The sequence below is a fragment of the Lonchura striata genome, chromosome 1A (assembly GCF_050655825.1).
Source record: "Lonchura striata isolate lonStrDom1 chromosome 1A, ASM5065582v1, whole genome shotgun sequence".
In the NCBI taxonomy this organism is placed as follows: Eukaryota; Metazoa; Chordata; class Aves; order Passeriformes; family Estrildidae; genus Lonchura; species Lonchura striata.
In genome coordinates this window covers 64,320,278-64,321,860 of record NC_140741.1, presented here as the reverse complement: position 1 = coordinate 64,321,860, position 1,583 = coordinate 64,320,278, and positions in this window count along the sequence as shown.

The following is a 1,583-nucleotide window of genomic DNA, read 5'->3' as shown; positions in this document are numbered from 1 at the left end:
TCATTGACTTCCTACAGAATTAGCATCTTCAATGAAAGCTGCATACTAAAGTCACCAAACCTAGGTTTTTTCATTGTACCTGTATGGAATTTATTCTTAAACTCCATTTTTGTATGCTTAGTATATCCACTCCATTTAGCCAAACCGCAGTGCAATTAACCACAACTGTGAAAGGTTTCTACACTTGAACAAAAATTGAAAGGATTTTATATTGCGTTAAAATTGTCACTTTAGGGAAAGTAGACATATTTTTAAAAAGTATTTTATTAGGAGTCAAGGATTATCTGCAACTACAATTCAAAATTCTCATTCCTATTAAAAAAAAAAGTCTACAGGAGCAGTATCATACACATTTTTACAAAAGCTTCCAATTCTGTAGCAGCCCTTGGGCTTCCTTTCCATGGATATCTTTACTCCTTTTTTTTCTGCAACTGGAGCATCACTGGAATGAGTGCTTCTGCAGAATTAGCCCCCGTAAAGTTTTAGTCAGCAACCCAGCATTAATTCAAAATGAAGCAGAATCCATACAAACATCATTGTAAAAGAACCTGAACAGAGTTTCACTGATGAAAAGAAAATACACTGGAAAATACTTCTAAAACCTAATTACTAAAAAACTTCTACTACAGAGAAACTAAGAAAGGTGTCAGATGTAAAGGCTAGGAAAGTTTTCCACTTTGTTCCATTTTTAAGAGAACTGTAGCACCTAAACTCTGCTCTTAAGAAAACATTACTATCTTCTCTTTCTGTAATGCAATAGCGACTTGTTTTCAGAAGGTCACTTTGCAAATAGCTAAAACTGCAAGAAAAATATGACCTTGAAACTGTGACACACCCATGCCCTGATCAATACAGGGGTAAAGCTACACGTATCTAATTTATCCACGTAGGTAGTTTTAACTCACCAGGAATACAATTAAGGCAGAAATAGAAGTTGGCATGATTCCCAGTCAGAAACTTGACAATTGCTGCATTGAAAGTGAACTTCCTTTTCTCCTTCCCACTGCTCCTAAAACACTGTACAGTTTGTAATAAGCAAGTTACATTGCAATCACTTAACGTTTTGCAACTTTTTGTAGATTTAATGTTTTCTGCTACTGAATTTGACTAAGAAAAACAAAGACTCGGCCAGACACTAAGAATTTACCCACTGCTCTCCTGACAAGACATTAAGACCAGTCTGTTCTAGCTATAGCTGACACATGGTTTCTTAAGCTCAACAACAGAGATGTCTAGATGTCCCTTTCTGTGTTCTCCAACCTAAAAATAATTTTTTCAAGTACCATCTTTTTGATAGAGTTGATCTCTTATCCATTGTTTCGACAGCTGACAGAAACAAGTAACCTTTTCTAAAAATACATGAAAACTTACTACAGTGTTGTCTCAGTTTTCTTTTTCTGTTCTATAAAGAGCTATTTTAAAATGTTTTCTTCATAGAACAATGCTGTTGAGATGTTTGAAATCATACAAGACTTTCCAGTGTGCCTTTTTGCAAAGATGTCTCATTTTTATCACCCACCTCACACCCTTGGTGGAATCTTATCATCACTAAGCAAAATGTAACCGCCACCATTCTAGGAACA